The following is a 10,000-nucleotide window of genomic DNA, read 5'->3' on the forward strand; positions in this document are numbered from 1 at the left end:
CTCCAGGCTGTAGGTTGGGCCAGAGGAGCTGGATTTATTTTATATATTACATAATTCATGTAGTTCTACTGGAACATAGGGTCGGTTTCAGCAGATATGACAGAAAGTTACTTTTATAAGACTTACCTACTGCATCTTTAATGTGCATTGTCCTAATCAAAATAAATCTGAAATCTTAACCTTCCCGTTATTGTTGCGTGTGGTGTTTGGTTTCCCCGTTAACCTTTCTTCCTAAACCCAACCTGTAGGTGATGGTTCCCATTTCATGCTGACCTCCACGAAGAAAAAGGGAGAAAAATGTCCCTGTGGACACGAATCAATAGATTATAAACAACGTGACCATTACACGAACTACCGTGAGACCGTGGTGTAAGTACAGGACTGGCGTAGAAGTATCTGGTACCACTATAGATACTATAGAAGTATCTGGTACCACTATAGATACTATGGAAGTATCTGGTACCACTATAGATACTATAGAAGTATCTGGTACCACTATAGACACTATGGAAGTATCTGGTACCACTATAGATACTATGGAAGTATCTGGTACCACTATAGACACTATAGACACTATCTGGTACCACTATAGATACTATAGAAGTATCTGGTACCACTATAGATACTATAGAAGTATCTGGTACCACTGTAGACACTATAGACACTATGAAAGTATCTGGTACCACTAAAGAAGTATCTGGCATCTGGTACCACTATAGACACTATATAAGTATCTGGTATCTGGTACCACTATAGACACTATAGACACTATAGAAGTATCTGGTATCTGGTACCACTATAGAAACTATAGAAGTATCTGGTACCACTACAGACACTATAGAAGTATCTGGTACCACTGTAGACACTATAGAAGTATCTGGTATCTGGTACCACTATAGATACTATGGAAGTATCTGGTACCACTATAGATACTATAGAAGTATCTGGTACCACTGTAGACACTATAGACACTATGGAAGTATCTGGTACCACTAAAGAAGTATCTGGTATCTGGTACCGCTATAGACACTATATAAGTATCTGGTATCTGGTACCACTATAGACACTATAGACACTATAGAAGTATCTGGTATCTGGTACCACTATAGAAACTATAGAAGTATCTGGTACCACTACAGACACTATAGAAGTATCTGGTACCACTGTAGACACTATAGAAGTATCTGGTATCTGGTACCACTATAGATACTATGGAAGTATCTGGTACCACTATAGATACTATAGAAGTATCTGGTACCACTGTAGACACTATAGACACTATGGAAGTATCTGGTACCACTAAAGAAGTATCTGGTATCTGGTACCACTATAGACACTATATAAGTATCTGGTATCTGGTACCACTATAGACACTATAGACACTATAGAAGTATCTGGTATCTGGTACCACTATAGACACTATAGAAGTATCTGGTACCACTACAGACACTATAGAAGTATCTGGTACCACTGTAGACACTATAGAAGTATCTGGTATCTGGTACCACTATAGATACTATGGAAGTATCTGGCACCACTATAGATACTATAGAAGTATCTGGTACCACTGTAGACACTATAGACACTATGGAAGTATCTGGTACCACTAAAGAAGTATCTGGTATCTGGTACCACTATAGACACTATATAAGTATCTGGTATCTGGTACCACTATAGACACTATAGACACTATAGAAGCATCTGGTATCTGGTACCACTATAGACACTATAGAAGTATCTGGTACCACTACAGACACTATAGAAGTATCTGGTACCACTGTAGACACTATAGAAGTATCTGGTACCACTATAGATACTATGGAAGTATCTGGTACCACTATAGACCACTGTAGACACTATAGACACTATGGAAGTATCTGGTACCACTAAAGAAGTATCTGGTATCTGGTACCACTATAGACACTATATAAGTATCTGGTATCTGGTACCGCTATAGACACTATAGACACTATATAAGTATCTGGTATCTGGTACCACTATAGACACTATAGACACTATCTGGTACCACTATAGATACTATAGAAGTATCTGGTACCACTATAGATACTATAGAAGTATCTGGTACCACTGTAGACACTATATACACTATGGAAGTATCTGGTACCACTAAAGAAGTATCTGGTATCTGGTACCACTATAGACACTATATAAGTATCTGGTATCTGGTACCACTATAAACACTATAGACACTATAGAAGTATCTGGTATCTGGTACCACTATAGACACTATAGAAGTATCTGGTACCACTGTAGACACTATAGACACTATGGAAGTATCTGGTACCACTATAGAAGTATCTGGTATCACTACAGAAGTATCTGGTACCACTATAGAAGTATCTGGTACCACTATAGAAGTATCTGGTATCACTATAGAAGTATCTGGTACCACTATAGAAGTATCTGGTACCACTATAGACACTATAGACACTATAGACACTATAGACACTATAGAAGAATCTGGTACCACTATAGACACTATATAAGTATCTGGTACCACTATAGACACTATAGACACTATCTGGTACCACTATAGACACTATAGAAGTATCTGGTACCACTATAGACACTATAGAAGTATCTGATACCACTATAGACACTATAGAAGTATCTGGTATCACTATAGACACTATCTGGTACCACTATAGACACTATAGAAGTATCTGGTACCACTGTAGAAGTATCTGGTACCACTATAGAAGTATCTGGTACCACTATAGACACTATCTGGTACCACTATAGTCACTATAGAAGTATCTGGTAGCACTATAGAAGTATCTGGTACCACTATAGATGCTGTAGAAGTATCTGGTACCACTATAGACACTATAGAAGTATCTGGTACCACTGTAGAAGTATCTGGTACCACTATAGATGCTGTAGAAGTATCTGGTACCACTATAGACACTATAGAAGTATCTGGTACCACTGTAGAAGTATCTGGTACCACTATAGATGCTGTAGAAGTATCTGGTACCACTATAGACACTATAGAAGTATCTGGTACCACTGTAGAAGTATCTGGTACAACTTCTGATCTTCTCGTGTGTGCACGTTTGTTTTGACTGTGTACCCATAATACCCGTCACCAGGTGACATCATCAGCGGTTGGTCTCTGTCTCTACCCAATGGGAGTCAGAGCAGATTCATTTATTCCCTCCATTGTTCATTATGACATACTGACCTGTGTACTGTCCAGTTGGATCCTGCCTTTGGTTTTGGGGGAAGGAGTGTCTCTATTGAAGGTGTTGATGTGTGTCCTGTGTTGTGTTCTTAATGTTGCTGACACGTGTGTTTTTTAGATATCCTGTTGCTCATTAAACTTCCTTTTTTTAAGGATCAATAAAGTGGAACTTGGAACTTGATGTGAGTCAGAGCAGATGTGTAGGTGTAGGAGGCGCTGTAGCTTAGTGGTTAAAGCGCCTGTCTCGTAAACAGGAGATCCTGGGTTCAAATCCCAGCGGTGCCTTTGATCATTACCGCCGATGTCTATGTGTTATCTGATGAGCAGGTGGCACCTTGTACAGCAGCCTCGGCCACAGGGTGTGAATGGTTCATGCTATGTTAAAGGGCTTTGAGTAGTTGTTAAGACTAGAAAAAGGCTATATAAATGCAGTCCATTTATATTCATAAGTCAGCATGCTCAGATTTAAACGGTTTATCGCATAACGTGTTTGACTGAAAATTGTTAAATCCATGAAATAAAATTTTCTCTTTACAAACAATAAGAGAAGATGGAAATCATTTCAAAATTGTTGTAGCTATCTATGATTGTTTGAATGCTAACGTTAGCTCAGAACACCATTCCAGTGACAGCCTTTGTTGCGTTTGATTGCTAACGTTAGCTCAGAACACCATTCCAGTGACAGCCTTTGTTGCGTTTGAATGCTAACGTTAGCTCAGAACACCATTCCAGTGACAGCCTTTGTTGCGTTTGATTGCTAACGTTAGCTCAGAACACCATTCCAGTGACAGCCTTTGTTGCGTTTGATTGCTAACGTTAGCTCAGAACACCATTCCAGTGACAGCCTTTGTTGCGTTTGATTGCTAACGTTAGCTCAGAACACCATTCCAGTGACAGCCTTTGATTTGATTGCTAACGTTAGCTCAGAACACCATTCCAGTGACAGCCTTTGTTGCGTTTGATTGCTAACGTTAGCTCAGAACACCATTCCAGTGACAGCCTTTGTTGCGTTTGATTGCTAACGTTAGCTCAGAACACCATTCCAGTGACAGCCTTTGTTGCGTTTGATTGCTAACGTTAGCTCAGAACACCATTCCAGTGACAGCCTTTGTTGCGTTTGAATGCTAACGTTAGCTCAGAACACCATTCCAGTGACAGCCTTTGTTGCGTTTGATTGCTAACGTTAGCTCAGAACACCATTCCAGTGACAGCCTTTGTTGCGTTTGAATGCTAACGTTAGCTCAGAACACCATTCCAGTGACAGCCTTTGTTGCGTTTGATTGCTAACGTTAGCTCAGAACACCATTCCAGTGACAGCCTTTGTTGCGTTTGAATGCTAACGTTAGCTCAGAACACCATTCCAGTGACAGCCTTTGTTGCGTTTGAATGCTAACGTTAGCTCAGAACACCATTCCAGTGACAGCCTTTGTTGCGTTTGATTGCTAACCTTAGCTCAGAACACCATTCCAGTGACAGCCTTTGTTGCGTTTGATTGCTAACGTTAGCTCAGAACACCATTCCAGTGACAGCCTTTGTTGCGTTTGAATGCTAACGTTAGCTCAGAACACCATTCCAGTGACAGCCTTTGTTGCGTTTGATTGCTAACGTTAGCTCAGAACACCATTCCAGTGACAGCCTTTGTTGCGTTTGAATGCTAACGTTAGCTCAGAACACCATTCCAGTGACAGCCTTTGTTGCGTTTGATTGCTAACGTTAGCTCAGAACACCATTCCAGTGACAGCCTTTGTTGCGTTTGATTGCTAACGTTAGCTCAGAACACCATTCCAGTGACAGCCTTTGTTGCGTTTGAATGCTAACGTTAGCTCAGAACACCATTCCAGTGACAGCCTTTGTTGCGTTTGAATGCTAACGTTAGCTCAGAACACCATTCCAGTGACAGCCTTTGTTGCGTTTGATTGCTAACGTTAGCTCAGAACACCATTCCAGTGACAGCCTTTGTTGCGTTTGATTGCTAACGTTAGCTCAGAACACCATTCCAGTGACAGCCTTTGTTGCGTTTGAATGCTAACGTTAGCTCAGAACACCATTCCAGTGACAGCCTTTGTTGCGTTTGATTGCTAACGTTAGCTCAGAACACCATTCCAGTGACAGCCTTTGTTGCGTTTGAATGCTAACGTTAGCTCAGAACACCATTCCAGTGACAGCCTTTGTTGCGTTTGATTGCTAACGTTAGCTCAGAACACCATTCCAGTGACAGCCTTTGTTGCGTTTGATTGCTAACGTTAGCTCAGAACACCATTCCAGTGACAGCCTTTGTTGCGTTTGATTGCTAACGTTAGCTCAGAACACCATTCCAGTGACAGCCTTTGTTGCGTTTGATTGCTAACGTTAGCTCAGAACACCATTCCAGTGACAGCCTTTGTTGAGTTTGATTGCTAACGTTAGCTCAGAACACCATTCCAGTGACAGCCTTTGTTGCGTTTGAATGCTAACGTTAGCTCAGAACACCATTCCAGTGACAGCCTTTGTTGCGTTTGAATGCTAACGTTAGCTCAGAACACCATTCCAGTGACAGCCTTTGTTGCGTTTGAATGCTAACGTTAGCTCAGAACACCATTCCAGTGACAGCCTTTGTTGCGTTTGATTGCTAACGTTAGCTCAGAACACCATTCCAGTGACAGCCTTTGTTGCGTTTGAATGCTAACGTTAGCTCAGAACACCATTCCAGTGACAGCCTTTGTTGCGTTTGATTGCTAACGTTAGCTCAGAACACCATTCCAGTGACAGCCTTTGTTGCGTTTGAATGCTAACGTTAGCTCAGAACACCATTCCAGTGACAGCCTTTGTTGCGTTTGATTGCTAACGTTAGCTCAGAACACCATTCCAGTGACAGCCTTTGTTGTGTTTGATTGCTAACGTTAGCTCAAAACACCATTCCAGTGGCAGCCTTTGTTGCATTTGAATGCTAACGTTAGCTCAGAACACCATTCCAGTGACAGCCTTTGTTGCATTTGAATGCTAACATGTAGCCAGCAGTGAATGAGCTTCGTTACGTATGTCCATTTTTATTGGATAAACATTACAGAAGTGTGTTGTTGTCTTGTGTTGTATTACTGTGTGTGTAGGGTCTAATGTTGTGTATTAGTGTGTGGTGTTGTGTATTAGTGTGTGTGTAGGGTCTTATGTTGTGTATTAGTGTGTGTGTAGGGTCTAACGTTGTGTATTAGTGTGTGGTGTTGTGTATTAGTGTGTGTGTAGGGTCTAATGGTGTGTATTAGTGTGTGGTGGTGTATATTAGTGTGTGGTGGTGTGTATTAGTGTGTGGTGGTGTGTATTAGTGTGTGGTGGTGTGTATTAGTGTGTGGTGGTGTGTATTAGTGTGTGGTGGTGTGTATTAGTGTGTGGTGGTGTGTATTAGTGTGTGTGTAGGGTCTAATGTTGTTTATTAGTGTGGGGTCTAATGTTGTGGTTGTTATTAGTGTGGTGGTGTGTATTAGTGTGTGGTGGTGTGTATTAGTGTGTGGTGGTGTGTATTAGTGTGTGTGTAGGGTCTAATGTTGTTTATTAGTGTGTGGTGGTGTGTATTAGTGTGTGGTGGTGTGTATTAGTGTGTGGTGGTGTGTGTGTGTGTGTGGTCTAATGTTGTTTATTAGTGTGTGGTGGTGTGTATTAGTGTGTGGTGGTGTGTATTAGTGTGTGTGTAGGGTCTAATGTTGTTTATTAGTGTGTGGTGGTGTGTATTAGTGTGTGGTGGTGTGTATTAGTGTGTGGTGGTGTGTATTAGTGTGTGGTGGTGTGTATTAGTGTGTGGTGGTGTGTACTGTGTGTCTGTGGGATCACATGTCATCCTGCAGGTTTCAGGCCGAGCACAGAGCGGTAACGTGTCTGTGTTTATCTGACAGCAGGAAGTAAATTTTTACACTGATAGTTCAACACAACGACTAACTGCTCATCCACCTAAAGTTGACTTTCACTAAAAGTTCTGTTGTTGCTGCTGACAGACTCAGATTATTATTCTAAGTGTCTGACAACATTATGGGATGGATCCCTACAGAGATAGACCTTTTAGTTAAAGAGTAAGATCCTTTTAGTTTAACATGAAACAGCCCCGAAATCACCATCACCAAACTCCACCAGACTCCATGTAAATAATCAGGACTTTTAGCGTGTATAGAGCCAGCATATCTCCACCAGACTCCATGTAAATAATCAGGACTTTTAGCGTGTATAGAGCCAGCATATCTCCACCAGACTCCATGTAAATAATCAGGACTTTTAGCGTGTATAGAGCCAGCATATCTCCACCAGACTCCATGTAAATAATCAGGACTTTTAGCGTGTATAGAGCCAGCATATCTCCACCAGACTCCATGTAAATAATCAGGACTTTTAGCGTGTATAGAGCCAGCATATCTCCACCAGACTCCATGTAAATAATCAGGACTTTTAGCGTGTATAGAGCCAGCATATCTCCACCAGACTCCATGTAAATAATCAGGACTTTTAGTGTGTATAGAGCCAGCATATCTCCACCAGACTCCATGTAAATAATCAGGACTTTTAGCGTGTATAGAGCCAGCATATCTCCACCAGACTCCATGTAAATAATCAGGACTTTTAGCGTGTATAGAGCCAGCATATCTCCACCAGACTCCATGTAAATAATCAGGACTTTTAGCGTGTATAGAGCCCGCATATCTCCACCAGACTCCATGTAAATAATCAGGACTTTTAGCGTGTATAGAGCCAGCATATCTCCACCAGACTCCATGTAAATAATCAGGACTTTTAGCGTGTATAGAGCCAGCATATTTCCCAGAAGATCTCTGTGTTTCCCAGCCTGATGGGGGCAGGTTGGTACCTGACTGCGGCTCCATGGATGGAAACACCAACTAAAGTCAGAGAAACACACAATCAGCCAAAGGAAGTCTGGGGGCTTTCAACACAGCGATATGTGCTGGCAGACCTTTGTGTCCTTCATCAGCCAGGACCAGGATGGGTTCTGGGAGGCTTTGTCCTGCTGGAGAAGAGAGAGAGACTTTTATTGTGAAGGGTTGAATGTGATCAGCTGGAGGAGAGGATTAGTTGCTACCTGAGAGAAGAGAGAGAGTCTTTTATTGTGAAGGGCTGAACGAGATCAGCTGGAGGAGAGGATTAGTTTCTACCTGAGAGAAGAGAACAGAGCTCCAGGTAGATGATGAGAGGAAGAGTCCTTAATCCTCCTGTGTGTGTGTGTGTGTGTGTGTGTGTGTGTGTGTGTGTGTGTGTGTGTGTGTGTGTGTGTGTGTGTGTGTGTGTGTGTGTGTGTGTGTGTGTGTGTGTGTGTGTGTGTGTGTGTGTGTGTGTGTGTGTGTGTGTGTGTGTGTGTGTCTGTGTGTGTGTGTGTGTCTGTGTGTGTGTGTGTGTGTGTGTGTGTCTGTGTGTGTGTGTGTGTGTGTGTGTGTGTGTGTGTGTGTGTGTGTGTGTGTGTGTGTGTGTGTGTGTGTGTGTGTGTGTGTGTGTGTGTGTGTGTGTGTGTGTGTGTGTGTGTGTGTGTGTGTGTGTGTGTGTGTGTGTGTGTGTGTGTGTGTGTGTGTGTGTGTGTGTGTGTGTGTGTGTGTGTGTGTGTGTGTGTGTGTGTGTGTGTGTGTGTGTGTGTGTGTGTGTGTGTGTGTGTGTGTGTGTGAAGCTGTTTGCCTTTTTCCTTTAAATGAGCCGTTTTCTGCATGAGGTTTGGTGCTGATGATTGTATTGAATGTTTGTAGTTTTCTCCAAATCTGAAATATTTGGAGGGGGAGCGTGAAGCAATGGCTTCACTTATTCCTCTGTCTCTCTGTGTGTGTGTGTGTGTGTGTGTGTGTGTGTGTGTGTGTGTGTGTGTGTGTGTGTGTGTGTGTGTGTGTGTGTGTGTGTGTGTGTGTGTGTGTGTGTGTGTGTGTGTGTGTGTGTGTGTGTGTGTGTGTGTGTGTGTGTGTGTGTGTGTGTGTGTATCACATGATGAGGGGATGACTAACCTTTGTCAGGTTCATGACTGTTGATTCTCACTTCCTCTTCTTCTTCTTCTTCTTCTCTTGTTTCCTTCAGACTCGGCAGGTAAATTTTATTTTGAAACCTGAGCCTAAACATGACAGATAGACTTTTATTTTGAAAAGACAATCTGAACCTTATTTATGTTTTGAATATTTGACATTTATTAATATTCAATATATTTCAATTCAGATATTTTTTCATTTTTTAATAAATTATATTAAATTCATTAGAAGAAGTATTATTATTTATTTATTGTTTTCATAATTTTTAATGTGTTTAAATATATATATATATATATTTAAAATTTTATTAATTGTAATTTTTTTTAATTTTCAGGTATTTATTAAATAATTGTTGCTTAATATTTTTTTTCCCTAAAATACATTTTTAATTAATTTTTATTTGTAAATAATTCATGAGTAACTTTTATATATTTTATCATTTTAGGGTAATTTTATTTCATTCTGTAATATTTATTTTAATTAACAAATGTATTGTTGTACTTTTTATCATTTTAATTATTTAATTATTAATTTTATTTTTAATAACTACGTTTCCTTAAATATATATTTTATATTTATAAAAAAAATATTTCAACATTATTTCGTATTTTTTCAGATCTGACCTGAGGTCATTGCGCCTGTCAATCACAGAGCCGTGTGCGCATGCTCAGCTTCCTCTCCTCCGTGATGAGAGAGAAACAGAGCGCGTGCTGCTCTGAAGCTTCACCTGTGCAGGTAATCTACCTGCAGCCAATCAGGAGCTTTGGCGCCACCTGATTCCCAGCTGAGCGGCGCGAGGCTCCGCGGAGCATCACCGGCTGTG

The 10,000-nt window shown here is 41.0% G+C and overlaps 1 non-coding gene across 1 annotated transcript; it reads left to right on the forward strand.

The window, feature by feature from the left end:
• The first annotated feature begins 3,417 nt into the window (after positions 1–3,417).
• On the forward strand, positions 3,418–3,490 carry trnat-cgu (transfer RNA threonine (anticodon CGU)). Its single transcript has one exon. It is a non-coding gene; the product is annotated as a tRNA-Thr (tRNA).
• The last annotated feature ends 6,510 nt before the right edge of the window (positions 3,491–10,000 follow it).

This window comes from Perca flavescens, chromosome 11 (assembly GCF_004354835.1).
Source record: "Perca flavescens isolate YP-PL-M2 chromosome 11, PFLA_1.0, whole genome shotgun sequence".
NCBI lineage: Eukaryota > Metazoa > Chordata > Actinopteri > Perciformes > Percidae > Perca > Perca flavescens.